The sequence below is a fragment of the Melanotaenia boesemani genome, chromosome 17 (assembly GCF_017639745.1).
Source record: "Melanotaenia boesemani isolate fMelBoe1 chromosome 17, fMelBoe1.pri, whole genome shotgun sequence".
Classification (NCBI taxonomy): Eukaryota; Metazoa; Chordata; class Actinopteri; order Atheriniformes; family Melanotaeniidae; genus Melanotaenia; species Melanotaenia boesemani.
The window spans coordinates 1,430,626-1,453,123 of NC_055698.1; the positions used below are offsets into that span (position 1 = coordinate 1,430,626).

At 43.1% G+C, this 22,498-nt stretch overlaps 1 protein-coding gene across 1 annotated transcript in view; it reads left to right on the forward strand.

Moving 5' to 3' along the window:
* The first annotated feature begins 2,984 nt into the window (after nt 1-2,984).
* The window catches only part of nxph1 (neurexophilin 1), a 97,785-nt gene continuing 78,271 nt past the window's right edge, over nt 2,985-22,498 (forward strand). Inside the window, exon 1 of the mRNA XM_041967017.1 lies at nt 2,985-3,054. The gene's annotated coding sequence lies outside the window, so the exon portion shown is untranslated. The remainder of the gene's footprint in view (nt 3,055-22,498) is intronic.

The window sequence follows — 22,498 nt, forward strand, 5'->3', positions numbered from 1 at the left end:
GGCACTGAAAGAAGGAAGGAAGCAGGTGTTTGATCGAGAAGCAAAACTCTTCTTCTCTCACTGAATTGCTTTGGCAGTTCCTGGTTCTGGTATCAGGCTCTGTTTCTGGTTTCAGGCTCTGGTTCTAGTTTCAGGCTCTGGTTCTGGTTCTGGTTTCAGGTCGTGGTTCTGGTATCAGGTGGTGGTTCTGGTATCAGGCTCTGGTTCTGGTTTTAGGTCGTGGTTCTGGTATCAGGTCCTGGTTCTGGTTTCAGGCTCTGGTTCTGGAATCAGGTTGTGGTTCTGGTATCAGGCTCTGGTTCTGGTATCAGGTCGTGGTTCTTGTATCAGGCTCTGGTTCTGGTATCAGCTTGTGGTTTTTGTATCAGGTCGTGGTTCTTGTATCAGGCTCTGGTTCTGGTATCAGGTTGTGGTTCTGGTATCAGGTCGTGGTTCTTGTATCAGGCCGTGGTTCTGGTATCAGACTCTGGTTCTGGTATCAGGCTCTGGTTCTGGTATGAGGTTGTGGTTCTTGTATCAGGCCGTGGTTCTGGTATCAGGCTCTGGTTCTGGTATCAGGTCGTGCGTCTTGTATCAGGCTCTGGTTCTGGAATCAGGTTGTGGTTCTGGTATCAGGTTGTGGTTCTTGTATCAGCCTCTGGTTCTGGTATCAGGTTGTGGTTCTTGTATCAAGTCGTGGTTCTTGTATCAGGCCGTGGTTCTGGTATCAGGCTCTGGTTCTGGTATCAGGTTCTGGTTCTTGTATCAGGTTGTGGGTCTGGTATCAGGCTCTGGTTCTGGTGTCAGGTCGTGGTTCTGGTATCAGGTGGTGGTTCTGGTATCAGGTGGTGGTTCTGGTATCAGGCTCTGGTTCTGGTTTCAGGTTGTGGTTCTGGTAACAGGTCGTGGTTCTGGTATCAGGCTCTGGTTCTGGTATCAGGTGGTGGTTCTGGTTTCAGGTGGTGGTTCTTGTATCAGGTCGTGGTTCTGGTATCAGGCTCTCTTTCTGGTATCAGCTCGTGGTTCTGGTTTCAGGTTGTGGTTCTGGTATCAGGTTGTGGTTCTTGTATCAGGTCGTGGTTCTGGTATCAGGCTCTGGTTCTGGTATCAGGTCGTGGTTCTTGTATCAGGCAGTGGTTCTGGTATCAGGCTCTGGTTCTGGTATCAGGTCGTGGTTCTGGTATCAGGCTCTCGTTCTGGTATCAGGTCGTGGTTCTGGAATCAGGTTGTGGTTCTGGTATCAGGTTGTGGTTCTGGTATCAGGCTCTGGTTCTGGTATCAGGTCGTGGTTCTGGTATCAGGCTCTCGTTCTGGTATCAGGTCGTGGTTCTGGAATCAGGTTGTGGTTCTGGTATCAGGTTGTGGTTCTGGTATCAGGCTCTGGTTCTAGTATCAGGTTGTGGTTCTGGTATCAGGCTCTCGTTCTGGTTTCAGGTCGTGGTTCTGGTATCAGGTCGTGGTTCTGATATCAGGCTCTGGTTCTGGTATCAGGTTGTGGTTCTGGTATCAGGCTCTGGTTCTGGTATCAGGTGGTGGTTCTGGTATCAGGCTCTGGTTCTGGTATCAGGTTGTGGTTCTGGTATCAGGCTCTCGTTCTGGTATCAGGTCGTGGTTCTTGAATCAGGTTGTGGTTCTGGTATCAGGTTGTGGTTCTGGTATCAGGCTCTGGTTCTGGTATCAGGTTGTGGTTCTGGTATCAGGCTCTGGTTCTGGTTTCAGGTCGTGGTTCTGGTATCAGGCTCTCGTTCTGGTATCAGGTCGTGGTTCTGGTATCAGGCTCTGGTTCTGGTATCAGGTTGTGTTCTGGTATCAGGTCGTGGTTCTGGTATCAGGCTCTCGTTCTGGTATCAGGTCGTGGTTCTGGTTTCAGGTCGTGGTTCTGGTATCAGGTCGTGGTTCTTGTATCAGGCTCTGGTTCTGGTATCAGGTCGTGGTTCTGGTATCAGGTTGTGGTTCTGGTATCAGGCTCTGGTTCTGGTATCAGGTTGTGGTTCCGGTATCAGGTCGTAGTTCTGGTTTTGGTATCATGCTCTGGTTCTGATATCAGGTTGTGGTTCTTATATCAGGTTGTGGTTCTTGTATCAGGCTCTGGTTCTGGTATCAGGTTGTGGTTCTGGTATCTGGCTCTGGTTCTGGAAACAGGTCGTGGTTCCGGTATCAGGTCGTGGTTCCGGTATCAGGTCGTGGTTCTGGTATCAGGTTGTGGTTCTTGTATCAGGTTGTGGTTCTTGCATCAGGCTCTGGTTCTGGTATCAGGTTGTGGTTCTTGTATCAGGTCGTGGTTCTGGTATCAGGCTCTGGTTCTGGTATCAGGTCGTGGTTCTTGTATCAGGTTGTGGTTCTGGTATCAGGCTCTGGTTCTGGTATCAGGTTGTGGTTCTGGTTTCAGGTCATGGTTCTGGTATCAGGTTGTGGTACTTGTATCAGGCTCTGGTTCTGGTATCAGGTTGTGGTTCTGGTATCAGGCTCTGGTTCTGGTATCAGGTCGTGATTCCAGTATCAGGTCGTGGTTCTGGTATCAGGCTCTGGTTCTGGTATCAGGTTGTGGTTCTTGTATCAGGTTGTGGGTCTTGTATCAGGCTCTGGTTCTGGTATCAGGTTGTGGTTTTGGTATCAGGCTCTGGTTCTGGTATCAGGTTGTGGTACTTGTATCAGGCCCTGGTTCTGGTATCAGGTCGTGGTTCTGGTATCAGGTTGTGGTTCTTGTATCAGGCTCTGGTTCCGGTATCAGGTCGTGGTTCTGGTATCAGGCTCTGGTTCTGGTATCAGGTCGTGGTTCTGGAATCAGGTTGTGGTTCCGGTATCAGGTTGTGGGTCTTGTAGCAGGTTGTGGTTCTGGTATCAGGTCGTGGTTCTTGTATCAGGTGGTGGTTCTGGGTTCTGTAGATCCTTGTGGGAAGGTGCGGAGTGTAAAGACGGGGGAAACAGTCTCTCAGGTGCAGGCGTCTCATTCAGGCTGCAGCAGCTGTTTTCTGACTTCTCTTAATGCTGTTTTTGAAGCCGTGCTGCTGGACTGATTTCTCCTCGTGTTTCTGACACTATAACATCTGTTAGCAGAAGTTTCTGTGCCAACGGGTGAGTTATTATTTTTATTCTTTCCCTTCTAACGGGAGCAGCTGATCGAGCTTTCCAAGACCCAATTAATGTTCAGAAAAAGAACAAGTTAAAGAGGAAACGGCAGATGAAGCTTTAAGCGTATCTTTCTTCAGTCACGACGGGGAATGTGAGACTATTAGAAAATAAAATGCTCAGAGAGAGTAGGAATATCAGGATCACTCTTCGTGTTTAACTCGGCTGATGGTACCAGACTAAACGGAGACATCAGATGTCGTAAAGTGAAGGGGAAGTTGTCGCTGTGCTTTTTAGTCCTGGACGTCCACTGTGAAGGAGGAGATCTTGAGTTTTATGTGAGTTTTCTGTACATCATGAACTCATTTGGGGTTCGGTGTCAGATTGAAACTATGAGTTTTATAATGACTAAAACCAACAACTTTAGACATGGGAAACGTGAGAGCATCTGAACCTTAAACTCTGAACTGTATCAGAGTTGTTCAGTAGCTGCAAAAACAAGACACCCACAACATCTCTGGTGAGCTCCAGCAACTACCAAATTTCACCTTTCCAACAGGTATTTGTAGTATCGTTAGTAGGTTGTCTTCTTTTTAAAGTGGATCTTGCATAATCATTTCTATTTATTAGATTCTTAATCTTAGGTACCTGTAGATCAGTACCTGGTCAGGTCACTGGGAAAAGACTCACAACTGAGAGCTTGAGACTACTGGACAAAGTACATCTCTCTATGTTGGTGTTTAGGGAAGGCAACTTCATTAGTACAGCACATTTCATGTACGAGACAATTCAAGTGCATTACATAAAACATAAAAAGACTGGCAACATGTCCAGGTGTACATGCATCTCACCTGCTAATTCCTGGGATAGGCTCCAGATTCCCTGCGACCCTGAACTGGACTAAGTGGTATACATGAATGAATAAAAAGCATTACAGTGGGGTCCAGAAGAAACACTGAAAAGTATATTAGAAGTTAGCTTAAAAGATACATTAAAGACAGAAGAAGATACTAAACTAAAAAACATATAAGATAAAATACAAGAAATAAAAGTGTGAAGAATTAACAGTTCGTTTCATAAAAGGCGGCAAATAGAAAAGTTTTTAACCTTGATTCAAACCTGCAGTTTTCCGGAAGCGGAATGCTGCCTCTCCACGTTTAGTTCTGGCTCTGGGAACTGAAAGTAGACCTGACAATGATGACCTAAGGGATCTGGTTGCTTCATAATGACCCAGAAGATCCTGGGATTCAGGTCTTTGTAAGTTAACAGCAGGAAGCCAGTAAAAAGTTCTGAGGACTGGAGTTCTAGGATCTACTTTCCTGGTCTTAGTGAGGACTGGAGTTGTAGGATCTACTTTCCTGGTCTTAGTGAAGACTGGAGTTGTAGGATCTACTGTCCTGGTCTTAGTGAGGACTGGAGTTCTAGAACCTACTTTCCTGGTCTTAGTGAGGACCGGAGTTCTAGGATCTACAGTACTTTCCTGGTTTTGGTGAGGACCGGAGTTCTAGGATCTACTTTCATGGTCTTAGTGAGGACCGGAGTTCTAGGATCTACTTTCCTGGTTTTAGTGAGGACTGGAGTTCTAGGATCTACTTTCCTGGTATTATTGAGGACTGGAGTTCTAAGATCTACTTTCCTGGTCTTAGTGAGGACTGGAGTTCTAGGATCTACTTTCCTGGTTTTAGTGAGGACCGGAGTTCTAGGATTTACAGTACTTTCCTGGTTTTAGTGAGGATCAGAGTTCTAGGATCTACTTTCCTGGTCTTAGTGAGGACTGGAGTTCTAGGATCTACTTTCCTGGTCTTAGTGAGGACTGGAGTTCCAGGATCTACTTTCCTGGTCTTAGTGAGGACTGGAGTTTTAGGATCTACTTTCCTGGTCTTATTGAGGGCCGGAGTTCCAGGATCTACTTTCTTTGGTCTTAGTGAGGACTGGAGTTCTGGATCCTACGTTCCTGGTCTTAGTGAGGACTGGAGTCATAGGATCTACTTTTCTGGTCTTAGTGAGGACTGGAGTTCTAGAACCTACTTTCCTGGTCTTAGTGAGGACCGGAGTTCTAGGATCTACAGTACTTTCCTGGTTTTGGTGAGGACCGGAGTTCTAGGATCTACTTTCATGGTCTTAGTGAGGACCGGAGTTCTAGGATCTACTTTCCTGGTTTTAGTGAGGACTGGAGTTCTAGGATCTACTTTCCTGGTATTATTGAGGACTGGAGTTCTAGGATCTACTTTCCTGGTCTTAGTGAGGACTGGAGTTCTAGGATCTACTTTCCTGGTTTTAGTGAGGACCGGAGTTCTAGGATTTACAGTACTTTCCTGGTTTTAGTGAGGATCAGAGTTCTAGGATCTACTTTCCTGGTCTTAGTGAGGACTGGAGTTCTAGGATCTACTTTCCTGGTCTTAGTGAGGACTGGAGTTCCAGGATCTACTTTCCTGGTCTTAGTGAGGACTGGAGTTTTAGGATCTACTTTCCTGGTCTTATTGAGGGCCGGAGTTCCAGGATCTACTTTCTTTGGTCTTAGTGAGGACTGGAGTTCTGGATCCTACGTTCCTGGTCTTAGTGAGGACTGGAGTCATAGGATCTACTTTTCTGGTCTTAGTGAGGACTGGAGTTCTAGGATCTCCTTTCTTGGTCTTACTGACGACTGGAGTTCTAGGATCTACTTTCCTGGTCTTAATAAGCACCAGAGTTCTGGGATCTACTTTCTTTGGTCTTAGTGAGGACTGGAGTTCTAGGATCTACTTTCTTGGTCTTAGTGACGACTGGAGTGCTAGGATCTACTTTCCTGGTCTTAATGAGGACCGGAGTTCTGGGATCTACTTTCTTTGGTCTTAGTGAGGACTGGAGTTCTAGTATATACTTTTCTGGTCTTAGTGAGGACTGGAGTTCTAGGATCTACTTTCTTGGTCTTAGTGACGACTGGAGTGCTAGGATCTACTTTCCTGGTCTTAATGAGGACCGGAGTTCTGGGATCTACTTTCTTTGGTCTTAGTGAGGACTGGAGTTCTAGTTCCTGCTTTCTTGGTCTTAGTGAGGACTCGAGCAGGAGTCCATGACTACTCCCAGATTTTTAATCCCGGTGGTTTATTTTTAATATTTTTTGGGTATCATCATTAATTTTCTGAATCGATTCGAATCACAGCAGCCCATCTCGATTTGCTCTAATTTTATTCCAGTTTGATTTGATGTTGATTTATTTACCGCTAATTGTGACAACACTTATTTTCCCTGAATATTAAAGACATTCTCAGATAACAATTTTTTTTAAAACTCTGAGTCCATTAATGAGGCAATTAACATCTGTTATCTGGGAGTAATCAGTTACTTGTAATAATCTGATGTGACACATCTACATGCACTGAAATACCATAACAATCGTGTTTCCAATTTAAACGTTAAACTAATGAAACATTTCATTCAGAACTTTGCATGTAATATGAAAAAGTTAACCACATGGTCAAGAGGTTGATTAACAGGGTTTTCATAGTAAAAAATTATTTATATTAGTTTAAAGGAGTAAACTAGATTCAGGTGATCAAATAGATGATATTTGGGAAGAGTCAGGAAAACTTATAATCTCTCACATTAAAAAAATAAATGTGTTAGAGATTCTTCCTTTGCCTCACAAAAGGAGCATTTCTTATCTGTATTCATCTATTTAGAGATCACAGCATTAACGGGGTAAATATTGTGAAGGATCCTAAAATAAATTTCTTTTGTTTTGTTGGGGATGCAGTATTTACCAGGCAGAAGCCAGGCTTTCTCCCAGATGACATCTTGAATGTGAGATCTCCAGAAATGTGGAGTGATTCTTCTTTTTATCTGAAATGTCTGGCGAATATGTTTGTTGTTAGAGTTTCTATCTGTTATAGCAATACTACTGACAAGTAATGTAGGCTAATGTAGGCTAATGTAGTGCTTTACATGTACATCACATTCATGCATTCACACACTGATGGTGGAAGCTGCCATGCAAGGCGCTCAACCACGACCCATCAGAAGCAAGTAGGGGTTTGGTGTCTTGCACCTCGACATGAGCTCGATGGGCTGGGATCGAACCGGCAACCCTTGGGCTACAGCACGACATCTCTACCCACTGAGCCATGCCGCCCAACTTTTGCAGGCAAGAAACTACTTAGAAAATTTAGAAAGAGTTACTGATGGTTTAGAAGGAGAATAATTGCACTTTAAAATGTAGGAAAGGCCTACAATCATGTTAAACATTTTATTTTGGGATGGAAAACCATAAAGAATTATGGTTTGTAAGATATTTTTTTACCCCAGGTAACTTAAAAAGTAAAAAGTATTTACAACATCTGCAAAATTCAGAAAACCTAGTCCACCTAGATTTTTACTGGCTGAGAGTACATCTTTTTTTTTAGTTTGTAAGGTTTATTTTTTCAAATAAATTCTAGAAATAGTTTCTTTATGACTTTAATAATTTTGTCATTGTCATTTTGTAATTAATAAATAAGGACAGAGAGGGATATACAAAACGGGAAAGTCCATCTGCTTTAGAGAGGAGTGTTCTAAACACACTCAGGTCTCCCTGAAGCCAGGAGTTGAAGATTATTTCAGATTTAATTATCTTACCAAAGAAGTTGAGATTATGTCTGGTTGAAGCATTTTTTGAGATGTGGATACCTAAATACTTAACTGAATCGTTGATTGGGATGTTTCCTAAATGGCTTACATTACATCCAAACAATGGTAAAAGTTCACATTTGGAAATATTTAGTGAAAGGCCAGAAGCAGTTGAAATAATTTAAACACTTTGAGTCTGTCTTTGAGCCTTCAGCTATCTTAATTTTCCTTTCAAAGATAGAAATTCCTTTAAGCTCAGGTTTATTTAAGACGTGTAGAGCTAATAATTCTGTGGCAAGCAAAAATAAAAAGGAGAGACAACCCTGCCTAACCCTATAAATCTTTGAGATGTATTATAAATAATTAATTCCTTTATAAAGCATCTCAATTGTCTTAATAAAAGAGGCACCAAAACCAAATAATTTAAGAGTTTGTAGAAGGAATGGATGTTCACATGCACAAAATCAGAATAATCCAGAAGGTCAAGTATTAATAGAATATGTAAGGGATAAAGCCTGACAAGGTGTCCATTATCATAAATTAATGGACGACGCGGAGGCGGGAACTGTCCGACAATAATGGACACCTCGAAGGGCATCATCCTGCTTACACTGTGGTCACTTACGAAAGAAAAAAATTTAAATAAATTATTAATGCATGCGTTAATGTTGTTTCTACCGTTAAATCCTAAGTTTTTCACAAGAAGCGTTTGAGTGGGCTATTTTGTTGTGACGCGTTGCCAAGGTAACCGGCTCTGACACAGAACCTGCAGTTCAGTCAGCCGCAGTTATGTTACGAGACACACACTTTTCAGAGGGCGGGTGCAGCTCTAACAGCTTGTGTGTGTCCAGAGGATGATGCCACATTTTGTTTCAGTCAAAGTCCACAAATAGTTTCCTACATCGTTTTTATTGCAAGAAATAGTATCCACCATTCACTCTGATCATTAAAGGTGTATCTATCCTAAATCATTTTTGTAATATTATCCACCATTCACTCTGTATCAAGTATGTAAGTAAGGTAATCAAGACAGAAAGACAGGCGACGACATATTTAAAATTAAATGTAACATTGCCGTTGATCGTGACATTTCATAAAGATACTGGCATGTCCATAGTGGTGTTTGAAGAACGGAGATTTAACGTTTGTGGACCCTGACCGTTGCTGGTTTAACGTTTGTGGACCCTGACCGGTGCTGGTTTAACGTTTGTGGACTCTGACCGCTGCTGGTTTAACGTTTGTGGACTCTGACCGTTGCTGGTTTAATGTTTGTGGACTCTGACCGCTGCTGGTTTAACGTTTGTGGACTCTGACCGCTGCTGGTTTAACGTTTGTGGACTCTGACCGCTGCTGGTTTAACGTATGTGGACTCTGACCGCTGCTGGTTTAACGTCTGTGGACTCTGACCGCTGCTTGTTTAACGTTTGTGGACTCTGACCCTTGCTGGTTTAACGTTTGTGGACTCTGACCGTTGCTGGTTTAACGTTTGTGGACTCTGACCGCTGCTGGTTTAACGTCTGTGGACTCTGACCGCTGCTTGTTTAACGTTTGTGGACTCTGACCCTTGCTGGTTTAACGTTTGTGGACTCTGACCGTTGCTGGTTTAACGTTTGTGGACTCTGACCGCTGCTGGTTTAACGTTTGTGGACTCTGACCGCTGCTGGTTTAACGTTTGTGGACTCTGACCATTGCTGGTTTAACGTTTGTGGACTCTGACCGTTGCTGGTTTAACGTTTGTGGACTCTGACCATTGCTGGTTGGGACGTTGCAGGACGACAAGATGTTGCTCCATTCTCGTCTCTCCTGGACTGACGGAGCCCAATAAGCCTTCACCTGCTTTCACAGCGATGCGCCGTCACAGACATGATCTGGCGCGTCTGCAGTTTTTGTTGCCATGGTTACCAATTACCGTTTAGTCAGCGCAATAACTTACAGCAATAAGCCTGTTTGACTGGAACTTCTTTTATAGGTGTCCATTATTAATTTTTAATGGACACCCTCCATCCAATCAGAATCGAGTATTCACCCAGACCATGGTATAATGTTAGTTATATGTTGGTTCTTAAGAAAGTCTGATTGTGTTTCTGAGATAATCAAAGCCTGATTTTAACCTGTTTGCAAAAACTAGAGCTAAAACTTTGTAGTCAATTTTCAAAAGAGATATGAGATGCCAGTTATCAACTAACTACACATCTTTTTCAGGTTTAGGGATAAGAGATGTAATACCCTGTTTTATTGTTGATGTCATTTCTTTTTGGCCTTGACATTGCTTGTACAGACCAAAACGGGGATTTTAATGTAATCCCAGAAATGCAAGCAGAATTCGACTGAAAGTCTATCTAAGCCTGAAGCTTTTCCTTTCTTCACTGACTGCAAAGCTTTCTCTTTTCCACAGAATTACAAGTATGAATCATCAAATATTTCATCAACATGCTTTTTAATATTTATATTAAATTCACGGTCTTTCAATAAATATTTGTTTAATTTCCAACATGCCCTTAATGAGGAGTTAGTTTGTTGTCCACTAAGTTTAATAAATATGTGTTTGTCATCAGTAAGCGGAGCTACTGAGTGAGAGAAATCATGAACAAATTGCAGAGTTGAAAATGACAATAAAAACAAATCAATTCTAGGTTTTAAAGTTGCATTACTGTTAGACCAAGTAAAATCTGTTAAATTTGGATGAAAAAAACTCCCAGTGTCTACCAATAAAGATAAAATTAAGTTATTTGTCAGTCTCTTGGGTTACTCTGGGTGGAAATCTATCAAGGTTCAAATCTAGACATTCATTAAACTCAACAAGTGTTTTGTTACTAGTATGAGAATTACCATATATATTACCTAAAATAAATATACCATTGTCTTGTTTTATAACCATAATCAACCGTTTACCTTCTTCTGATCTACAAACTTCCAGCACTTCTCCTTTAAACGTATGTAATTGAGTAGCCACCCCTGCTGAATGGTTACTCCCATGACTGAAATATACTGAGTTACTTCATTGATTTATCCACAATTTGGCATCTACTTCATTTAAATGCATTTCTTGTAGCAGTATAACGTCAACTTCTTTTTGTTTACAGTAACAAAAGCTTTCCTCTTCACAGTGTCACGAATACCTCCTTTAACCAGGATAAAACTTGGCATACCATTAAATAATAATAATAATAATAATAATAATAACTTTATTTGTATAGCACTTTTCGAAACAAAGTTACAAAGTGCTTCACAGCATTTAAGAACACATACACAAAGGTAAAACAATAAAACATGAATTCAAAAGAGACAATAAAATTAATAAAAACAAATTCACAATAAGAAAGCCATTCTATAAAAGTAAGTTTTTAATTTAGCTTTAAAAGTGCTTACAGTGTTGGCTACCCTGAGCTCCTCAGGCAGAGAGTTCCACAATTTAGGAGCTCTGACTGAGAAGGCCCGGTCTCCTCTAGTGAGGAGACGGGAGGGGGGCACAGTCAGGAGGCTCTGACCTGAGGAGCGCAGGCACCGACCCGGGACATAGGGGGAGAGCATGTCACAAATATAGGTGGGGGCTACACCATGGAGGGCTTTAAAAGTAATTAATAAGATTTTAAAATCAATTCTAAAATTGACCGGTAACCAATGTAGGGAAGCTAAGATAGGGGTGATGTGTTCATGTTTTTTAGTGCCTGTTAAAAGTCTTGCTGCAGAGTTTTGGACCAGCTGGAGACGACTGAGCAACTTCAGACCTAAACCTGCGTATAGTGCATTACAATAGTCCAACCGGGAGGAAATTAGTGCGTGTATCACCTTTTCCAGGTCAGACTGGGAAATAAAATGTTTGATCTTGGCTATGTTACGAATCTGATAAAAACAAGATTGGACAACCTTTGTAATCTGAGGGCTAAAATCAAGTTGTGAATCTAAAATAACCCCCAGGTTACGGGCAGATGGTTTTACCAGATTGGATAAACTATCAAGAGAAGAGAGATTTTGAGTGACTTGAGGTGGACCGAATAGAATTATTTCTGTTTTTGATTCATTGAGTTCTAAAAAATTTTGGGACATCCAGACCTTTATGTCGGAAAGACAGTTAAAAATGGGAGTGAATGATTCAGGGTCGTTCATAGCCAGTGGGACGTATAGTTGTGTGTCGTCTGCATATAGGTGGAAATTTATATTGTGGTTTTGAATGATTTGACCTATGGGAAGCATGTAAATGGAAAATAAAATAGGTCCAAGGATGGAACCTTGTGGAACACCGTATGATAGGGGGGCAGAGGAAGATGAAAACTCTCCAAGTACTACAGAGAATGACCGGGATGAAAGGTAAGAGGAAAACCAAGATAATGCAGAGTCAGTAATGCCAATAAAATTTCTGAGACGCTTTAACAGAGTGGCGTGGTCAACTGTATCGAATGCTGAACTTAAATCAAGTAAAATTAAAATTGAACATAGACCAGTATCAGCGGCTAAGAGCAGGTCATTGGTGACTTTTATAAGGGCAGTTTCGGGACTGTGATGTGAGCGAAAGCCGGATTGAAACTTTTCAAACATGTTGTTATTTTTCATGTGCTCGGTCAGCTGGGTGGCAACAGTCTTTTCTAAAAGTTTGGCTAAAAAAGGCAGATTTGATATAGGTCTGAAATTGTGCAGGTCCAGAGGATTAAGTGAGGGTTTTTTTTAGAATCGGTCGAACTACAGCACTCTTTAGACCAGGGGGGACACAACCAGATGACAATGAACTGTTAATAATAGAGAGGATGTGGGGACCCACGGTGTCGAAGATGTCCCTTAAAAATCTAGTGGGCAGAATGTCTAATTTGCAGGTAGTAGGATTTGCATGCTGAATAAGATCCTTTAAATTGGATAAAGAAATTTGTTTAAAATGTGTCAGTGAGGACCCAGTTTGGTTCGGGATATCAAAGTTGCCAGGGGCAGGTGGAATGTTATTCCTAATGTTGGCAATTTTATTAACAAAATGAATGAGAAACTGCTCACATTTTGTAGCAGAAGCATCGATAGGAGGGGTAGGAGGGCAAGTAACTAAGTTTATTGTTTTAAATAATATTCTAGAGTTGTTGCTGTTTGAGATTAACTCTGAGAAATACAATTTACGTGCTTCTTCCACTGCCAATTGGTAGGCAAGCATATGGTGTCTAAGGTTTTCTAAAGATACCACAAGTTTATCTTTTTTCCATTTGCGTTCTGCTTTTCTGCATTGCTGTTTTAACTGCCTCATATGATGATTAAGCCAGGGTAGGAAATTCCTTTTGATAGGTTTTGTTTTATACGGGGCAATAATATCTAGAATTTCCTGGCATGTATTATTGAAATTGTCCAGGAGTTCAATTACTGATGACACATTTGTTTGCAAATTGCTAATCGGTGCAGCCAGAAACATGGTGCTAAAACTGTTTGTTGAGTTGGGTTTGAAACTGCGAGTACGGCTGCTTGATGTAAGTTTTTGTATGGTAGAATGCAAATTAGTTTTGAATGAGACACCCTTATGGTCAGAAACACAGAAATCCCAGAGGTTTACATTATCAATGTCAACTCCGAGGGAGAGGACAAGGTCAAGAGTATGTCCTCTGTTATGGGTTGGATTTTTTACATGTTGGACTAAGTTAAAAGAATCTATAAGACTAATAAAATCAGTGGTAAAACTTGAAGAACTGGGACAACACACATGTATGTTAAAATCACCAACAATGATCACCCTATCATATTTGGCAATAGTGCACACAAGAAAATCTGAGAATTCTTCAATGAATTCATTGGTGGCTTTAGGTGGCCTATAGATAACTGCACAGAATGCTGGTGATGGGCCACAGAGAAGAAAGACCAGGGATTCAAATGAAGAAAACATATCATTAGGGAGGGCGGAGCATTTGTAATCAGATTTATAGATCACCGCAATTCCACCTCCACAACCAGACAATCTTGGGTGATTAAAGCTAGAGTGCTCAGGTGGACAGGCTTCAGTTAAGGGAATAGTACAGCCAGGTGTAAGCCACGACTCAGTAATAAATAAAAAATCAATATTATTTGACATGATGAACTCTTGGCAGAGAAAGGACTTGTTTGTTAGGGACCTCACATTAAGAAGACAAAAATTAGTTGTGCGTGGGGTAAGAAAAGGAGTAGTAATTTTAACCTGAATTAGGTTTTTTCTAAGGCAAAAAGGAACAAATGATTTTGATTTTGACCCAATGGCACCATGGATTCTCTCCCGTACAACTGTTCCAATGGGAAGTACCTGCAGTGGCCAGCAGGAGGCGACCTCAGCGGCGGTGGAATGTGCAGTCATCGGAGAAGAAGAGGCAGAGGTCACAGTGGGGGTGTTTGATGTAAATGTAAACAGTCATGCACGTGTGCAAGTTTGCACCGCGTGTTGCATATTAGCCGCAAGTATGCGGCAACCCGACCTGTTCGGATGAAGGCCATCTCCACAAAACAGTGAGGCACGGTTCCAAAATAAATTAAAATTGTCAATAAAACTAACATTATGGGAACTGAAGATTGAGTGGAGCCAAGTATTAAGTCCAAGTATTCTGCTAAACCGGCCTGCGCCGCGGGACAACGTGGGAATGGGGCCTGAAATGAAGACACTCAGTCTTACAGAGTCGAGGAAAGTGAGAAGCTCAATGAAGTGTTTTTTAGTGATTTCCGAATGCTCGTGTGCTGTATCATTAGTCCCCACGTGAATTATGAGCCTGTGGACTGTGACAGGAGCTGACTGCAAGATGACCGGGAGTTTACTTAAAATATCGGAGACTGAAGCACCAGGAAAACAGTGTGTAACTGCATTGAAAAATCGGATGTGTTTTATGATTGAATCTCCAACTATCACCGTAGTAGGAGAGAAGAGTGGCCTTGGTGGGGATGAATGTAGGATGTCCTGGCGTTGTGAAGAGATTTCAACTGGATTGTATTTTCTCATGTCGGAGACAGGCTGTGGGACAACAGACTCGAGCCCCGCGCATTGCGTTGCCAGAGGTGGTGTGGAAGAAGGAAAAACACCCCCGGAGCGCCGGAGCACAGCCTCTTTGAGGAGCCTGCGGCGGCGGGAGGCCGAAGTCATAGGCCGGGCTGTGGAACGCTGAGGGATCCGGTGGTGTCGGGTGTGTTCGGACACTGGGTCAGAAGATGGACGAGTCTCGGGCTCCACCAGAACGGGAGCAGCATCAGCCGGACCATCACACAGCAAAGCAGCACAATCTGGGGTACTCCTCCGGAGTGCAGGGAAGTCAAGAGAGGACTCCAGGTCTGGAGGGACCTGTGCCGTTCTGCTAGTACGAAGGGGCGCCGGGGAGTCGATAGCCAGGGCCGCGTATCTGTTCGACAGGCTCAGGGGCGGCGATCGGGACGTATTTTCTGATATCCTCATTGGCCCGCGGACAAATACCTCTTCATCTGATATCAACCCTGGCCTGGGAGTTGAACAGAAAGAGGGCCGTGGGCAGGTGGATGGATCCCACGGAGCAGTGTCCTGAAGAGCAACGCTGAGTGAGGCAAGACGCTTGGATTGTCCACAAGCCACGTCCATAAGTTTGTGGAGGAGTACTTCTTTTTTCTTCAGCTCAGCTTTGAGACGCCGATTGTCCTCCTCAAGGTCAGTAATAATACCAGCAGCTTTTTTAAGAAGTTCTGTATCATTGGTACTGTTATTTGTAGCATTTACTTTGCATGATGTGCTGAGACCAAGTGACACGTCTGAGCTGGGTGACGCCATCTTGCCCTTAGCATGTCTCCAAATGAAATTTATATTTGGCTATAGAGTCAGTGAGCTCAAACATTTTTTTTTTAATTTTTTTTTGAAATATGAGTGTGGGTCAGATGTGATCATATAAAAAGTGCTAATATGAGATGACCATGAATAATGCCATTCTCATTTTACATCAGATCAGGGCAGAGGAGCTTCTGAAGGTGGCTTTTTTGCCCTCCTCTCTAGCTTCCTTGATCAGAGGTTCTGTCTGATTGCTCTGTCTTCTGGAGATAATGGCTCGGTGATGCGCAGGTTATTCTCATGCAGGAACTTGGATTTTCTTGCAGAAAGCCTCACAGCATTGCGAATGCATCGCTCTGAGAAGAAGATGATGACAGCTCTGGGGTCTCATTTATAAAACTGTGCGTAGGATTCTTACTAAAAGTGTACTTACGCCCAAAACCGGAAGTTGGCGTACGCCATAAAATATTCTGAATTATAAAACCGTGCGTACGCACAGGTGCAAGCAATTTCCCCTTTATAAATCACACTCGTCCTTGAAGTTTGCGCAGGTGAATTTGGCTCATGTTCCGCCCACTACACACCCACTTTCCACCATAAATGGTCAATGCAAAGTAGCTCAGCGTGTATTAAAATGAGCCAGCTGATCCATGTTGTGATCCATGAACAATGGCAACCGCAGGGAAGCAAACCAAAAAACGCAACTTCACAGAGGCAGAAATCGATGCATTAGTGAGTGAGGTGGAGAGTCGAAAAATTATTTTGTTTGGTAGCCACAGTAGTGGCGTGACAAATAAGAGTAAGTGTCGTGAGTGGCAACACATAGTTACCTCAGTTAACTCTGTGAGCGGGACAGAGCGGACCATGGCGGAGATTAAAAAGAAGTGGTCAGATTTGAAGGTGGAAGCAAAGAAGCGACTAACAAGCCATCGCCACAGCGTGTCGGCCACAGGAGGTGGGAAGGGTGCACCTGAACTAACATCCTTTGAAAGGAGAATGGCCTTCATAATGGGGGAGACGAGCGTATCTGGCATTATATCAGAGAAGGAGGGAGACACCGATTTCGCCACGGCCACAGATGAGCCAGGTAAAGCAATGGTATATTTTATTAAATGTGTACAATAACAAGCTCAGTGGGCTCGTGTTTTCAGGTCCTCTTGAGTCCGCAAGTGGCGAGGTGGGACCAAGTCAGGAGAGCCCGGGTGAGGCGGCGGTGGACATCACTGATCCAGCTGTCCCCAGCACCAGCGCCCCAAGTGTGCAGCGTGTCTGGAGGACGGGTGCTGACAGATGCGGTTCTGCAAAATCAAAAAGAAACCATCAATGAACTGAAGGAAATCAGAACAACACTGCATAATTTGTGTGACATTATGTTCGACATTTCAAACACATTAAAAGAGCTTGTGAAAAAGTGAACCTTATTGTCTGCTTAATCGCTGCATGACCTCCTCACGGAGCCGTGCCCCGTGTTGGAACTCCCTGTGTCTGGGAGGGGGCTGTGGGTGAGGGTCGGCATTCCGAGGAGGGGGGAGGCCAGGAGGTAGTTGGATGCCGTGCCTCAGTGCCAGGTTGTGCAGCACGCCACACGCCCTCATGATCCTGCACACCTTTTGGGGATGGTACAATAATCTACCCCCTGACGCATCCAGACACCGCCACCGGCATTTTAAAAGGCCGATGGCGCGCTCTACAGTTGAGCTCGCACGGGAGTGAGCGGTATTGAACAGGGTCTCCTCTGCGCTCTGGGGGTTTGGGAAGGGGGTCAGGAGCCAGCGCCGGAGGGGGTAGCCACTGTCCCCTGCATTTCAATGAAACAGTGCATCAGTGGTCTGCATCTGGCTAAGCTGGTTGTCAATATAAAGTTATTGTCTTACCAAGAAGCCAGCCATCACGTACAGCGCCTGCCTGCAGTCTCTTCTCTACACTGCTTTGCGCTAGGATGTAAGAGTCATGTGTAGAGCCAGGCCATCGTGCAACTTCATTTGTCAACATCATGTTGGATTGACATATGACTTGAACACTGATAGTATGCACATGCTTCCTATTGACATACATGAATTCATCGACATATGGGGCCCTTATAGCAATATGAGTGCAGTCAATTGCGCCGATTACATTAGGAAAACCGGACATTGCTGCAAATTGCCTTTTAATGTCGGCCTGTTCTCCTGCAATATAGGGAAATTGGATGTATTGGCTGGTCATATTACCAATACCATCCAGGACGGCAGGCATTATTGCGCTCAGTGCTGGCTGCGATATCCCAGACCTGTGGATAATTCCATACAATTATTTTGTTTTGGGTTCAGGTAAAGCCTACATTAGATGCGGTAACATACCTGTCAGCTAATTCACGCTGGTAGGAGCCGGTTGCCAGGAACCCCAGAGTTGTTACAACCTGCAATTGAACAGGGATGGCATGGTTCCGGCGGGTCGCTCTTTCTAACACTGGACCCAGTTCAGCACAGAGATCCAAGAGCAATGCTCTCGGGAGCCTGAATCGGCTCATTAACCAGTCATCATCATGGGCCAAGACATCCTGGTGATCTCGGAAAACACGTTCTCTCCTGATTCTCCGGTTTGCAATGTCTTCCAACAGTGCCAAAGCATCCATCTCGCAACATTAAGCACCTGTCATCACCAAATTTAAATAGTTACAATCAGCCTGATTGCCTCACACCTTGTCATAATCAGTGTTAACATTGGTGAATATATCACCTTGGTGATCACTGGGGAGGAGAATGCATTGGTGGGCAAATTGATTATATGTTGATAGGAGATTTATTTTTCTTAGCTTTCTATTTATTTGGAAGGTCCTTAGGCTGTGTGGTTATAGCTCACCTGTGCAGCATATAACACTGCTGTTATGAATCCTTCTTATACTTTAAAGTATATCTATTCTCTATCTATTAATATTTGATATTTAGGGAAATTAGATGTGGAAGAGTGTAGCAGGACGCATAGACAGCGGAGACGGGTTATGAACTCTTGCCGGGTTGAAGTCATGCACGCTGACCAGTGAGCCGAAATCACATCTGCGGTCATACAGCCAGAGCGCAAAATTAATTGGAGACATGGTGACAGGACCCCACGCTGCCACAAGAGGACTCTGGATGCAGTGTGTTGTTAATTCCCCACCTCTCCATCTGTGTCGCCAATTCCCCCAGCCTCCAAAACCAGCGTACGCATGGGTCAGAGCTGCCGTGAAAGACCGCACATTTTCACGTCAAGTTTGTTTTTTATAAATCACAACCTTTGCGTGAAAAGAGGCGTACGCCAGTTTCAGGCCCCATTTTGTGCGTACGCAACGGTTATAAATGAGACCCCTGATCTTTCCAGGTTCTTTGGGGGCAACATGGTGTGCGAAAACAACTCCGACTTGTAGTTCCAGATTCATCTCCTCATCTTCATTGTCTGTTGCTAGCGCCCGCTTTATTTTTTTATTCTGTGATTTCTCCGGAGCATCAATCAGAGCCAATGGAAAGGATCCGGAATGGGAATTTGGATTGGAGTCATTCTGCCTAGCTGCATCATCTTCAACATCTGCTGAGTCAATCTGTAACTGGGCTGCAGCACAGTTTTCATGAGCAGGTAGGATAGCTTCCCCTGATTCGAGCATGTTAGCATAAACAGTTTTCCCTCCTTTTTGTTTGGCTTTGCCCGTGTACGTTGCTCTCGGATGACGTCGTCTGTTAGTTCAAGAATATATCACCCGGGTATATGATGTTAGCTTACTGTCTGTATTATGGGCTTATTTTGGTTGTTTCATCTCTTCAGTGAAGTTCGGAAAGAGCTCAGAGAAATACACCTTCTCACAACGACGCCATCTTGGCCTTCGCTTTTCTATGTGGACATCGAGAGCAGCTATGAAATGCCGTCATCTAAATCAGATAAATATTATCATACTGTTTACTTCTTTGATAAAAGTACAAAGTGTAAACCTGTTTTAGAGGAAGTATGACTTTAAATGACAAAATTGGATTATTTTGAAGTATGTACTTGTGTAGTGAGATTACTTCCTGTTGTTGAACATGGTGGCATGTTTACATATAGTTTTGGACTTCGTGTACCTGAGGGGTATTGCACGAAACCAAGATAAGGGATTAAGCCGGGATATGTTGGTTATCCTGGCTGAATTTAGCCCTAAGTCGGTTGCATGAAAGCAGCTCAAACTAATCCCGGCCAAGTTACTGTGGTGATTTATCCGCTGCAGCTAGCCTGCTCCAGACCAGGCTTACTGCTCAGGCTAAGATTAATCCTAGCGAGTCACCTGCATGTCCAACGTCAATTCTGTGAGGAATTAATGTGTTTTACAGCATGTCCATGGTCTTCCTAAGTATGGCGTGTCATTTTAATCATCCAGTATTAAAATATTACATATACAGTCACTGTACATTTAATCCAAATCTGTTCATAATCGCAACAGCCTTTTTATATGGATTCGAGTTGTAGTATTATTATTCTATTCTATTCTACAGTCATTTAGCAGACGCTTTTATCCAAAGCGACTTACATTTGAGAGTAAGAACAACACAAGCATGAATTCAAACAAGATGGGACGTCATAATTAAGTGTTAGTCAGACCGCTTTTGAGTCCAGTTAGACCCAGGTGCTGTCGTCTAGTGCTAGTGCAGTGCATATATATAAATTTTTTTTTTTTAAGTTTTTTTTTTTTTTTTTTTTTTAGTCATTTTATTTAAATACAGGATCACGATTTCATCACACAATATCAACTTGGTCATAAGTGCATGATTTCATCAGGCCAAGTGTTATATTGCTATGCTAATGAAGACTGCTCGTCAAATTGCTGTCAGAGGTTTTATAAATATGTGTTTTATTGCATTAATTGAGATTACAAAACACAGCGGATGAGATTACAAAGGTGTATTCAAAGAAATCCGTGACGAGGGCAATGTAGAATATTCAGGTCCAACTCCCCTTCACCTGTTCCCTCTTCATAATGGCTTGCCCTTTTTTCGGAGGATGTGCTGGACGAGGAAGCCCGAATCCTCAGAAGAGCATTCAGACGTGAACGAGTCTTCAGGGACAGCTCACATCCCCTGGCCTTTGGAGATGACTGTGTCATTGAGAGATACAGATTTTCGGTTACTGGATTTCCAGGTCCAGTTTTCTGAGTGTCCGGCGTTTAATCTCAAGATCCAGCTCCATTTCTTGGAGCTTGCTCTTTTTGAGTCAGCTTTTAACATCTGCCAGCTCTCTCTCTCTCTCCAGGTGCCCTGAATAAAGCGTTCTGACAGTTTGTGAAGTCTGTAAAGGAAATGTCATGTGCAGTAGAATTGCAGTACTTTGTGTACCTTGTATGAAGCGGACAGTTTCTACTTTGGAGTCACTTACCAGCCTGCAAAATGTTCTTATATTTAATTTTTTCTTGCTGCAGGTCCTTTTATGGCCAGACAGGTTTGTCCTTTATGAAGGACAGAAAGATAAAATAGATAAAAACGTTACATAAGGAAAATAGATTAAATGACACATTGTGGATAATTGTTTGCACCTAATCATACTCTACATTTCCTGAGTAACATGCACCTGCTTGTCACTCTTAAAGTATACAACAGTTAGTGGATTTGAAAAGTAATCCTTTAATTGTAGCCTAATTATGACAGTTCCAGTGGAGCACTGTTTATTAATTGTACAGTTTTTGACCACTTACGCATTGAACCGGTCGGCTATTGTCTGCCAGGCTCTCTCGCGTTCTTTACTTATGGCATTGGTTTTGCCTTTTTTCCTTATAATATCCTTAACTTCGTCAGAGAACTCCGTCAGGAGCTGTTGTTCAGCGGCCGTGACGTAGGACGCGCGACTTTTATCCATTTCCCCATCGGTGATTCTGTGAGCGATCGCGAGGTCTGCTTCAGTATGCCGTGCACACGCACTTATCCCAACTATCTTCACCTGGCTTAACCTAGCCGCACCTTCTCATCCTGGCTCAGCAAACGTGCAACCAATTAAGCCAGGATAGGCCGCGCAAGCTAGGTCAAGCTGGGCTTGTTTAATTATCCTGGATTTCTTTATTCTGGTTTCGTGCAATACCCCTCTGGTCTTTTAATTATTGTTGTCTTAACTGTGTTTGGTGGTGATAGAAATGGTTTTACTGAGCTGGTAGCTGAGATTCTGGACTTTCTGTGGATACCACACATGTTTATAGTTACATCTACAGACCTGACGCTACACCCGGAAACCAGATGTTAACCCTTAACTCCCGGTAGCGGAGGCTGCAGGTGCAGAGGTGAAGCTAAACAGTCAAGCTGAGAATGAAAGTTTAGAGAATTTATATCCAGAAATCTGGATAATGAAGCAGTGAAGCTGCATGGATGGAAGTTATTGTGCATATTGTGAATATTTCTCTCTCCTCACCATCTAGAAGCTGTGAGATTCTCATCCTGCTTTCTGTCTGTTCACCTGATGCTGATATTCATCACATATTGTTCCTTCTGTGTTTAGAAGGAAGCAGCTTCACAGATTTAAGTTAATCCTTTAAGGAGTTAAGTAACTCCTTTAGAGACGCAAATGTTACGAGACCTTTTGAAAGAAGACAACCTATCATTTTTTATAAATATCTACTATAGGAAAATTGTTGTCATTTTTGAAAAACGACATTTTTATTTCTATTTTGAGCTTTTAAAATAAAAGAAAAACAGAAAAACAGCAGTCAGAATATTGGAGGTAAAGGACTCTATAGCAGACGCGAGAAGATCAAGGTTCACAGGTGGCAGGGAGGTCAGAACAAGGGGTCCAGGTATACGGATCTCTGGGAGGGGAATAGCTAGTGATTGTTCCAGTGAAGCAAAGCATCCAGTATGGATAGATCGCCAAATGAGTGGCTTACTGTATCTGGGTGGAATTCCTGAATGGAGGGGGAGGTATTTGCCGTGTTTCTGAGCAGGTAGTGGGGCGAGCAGGCAGGTTGGTGAGGGTCGAAGGAAAGAATGACTGGTGGAGGAAGTGCTGAAGGTGAGATGTAGTTGACGGATTCCTGGAGTGGCATGGTAGTAGTAGAGTGGGAAAGAATGCGCGATAAGGTAAATTACTAGAAGGACAAAAGAACATTGGTGGAAGCCTGATTTACAGAAGAAACTGTGAGACAGTCTGGTGAGGTCTGGCTGCTCCTGCAGCCCTAATAAAGGAGTCTTGATGAGG